We start from the raw sequence: 284 nt of genomic DNA, 5'->3' as shown, positions 1-284 counted from the left end.
AGCCCTTGGTCACAAAGCAAATGCCAAAGCTAGATGTCAGGCCTTTAAGGATTTTCCAGCTGATGACTAATTGGATAGAGGAGGAATTCTGAACTACATTGTGTCCTTACAAGCAATTTTAATCTTAAGTTTTATTAAGTGGAGAAAGATAAGAAAGAAAGTGGGAAACAATTATTGTTAGGAAAAAAAAAATCATTAAGAAAAAAAAGTAGTGATTATGATAAAGATGTCTTTAACTGAGAAGTTAACATTTAGTGTGGAAGACTTTCTCTTCAATCCAATTG

At 32.4% G+C, this 284-nt stretch overlaps 1 protein-coding gene across 1 annotated transcript in view; it reads left to right on the top strand.

Annotated features, from left to right (window-relative positions):
• LOC119581860 (survival of motor neuron-related-splicing factor 30-like) overlaps window positions 1-284 on the top strand; it is a 7085-nt gene that overhangs the window by 5626 nt on the left and 1175 nt on the right. The window lies entirely within an intron of this gene.

This window comes from Penaeus monodon, chromosome 15, assembly GCF_015228065.2.
Source record: "Penaeus monodon isolate SGIC_2016 chromosome 15, NSTDA_Pmon_1, whole genome shotgun sequence".
In the NCBI taxonomy this organism is placed as follows: Eukaryota; Metazoa; Arthropoda; class Malacostraca; order Decapoda; family Penaeidae; genus Penaeus; species Penaeus monodon.
This window is presented reverse-complemented; position numbering and strand designations above follow the sequence as displayed.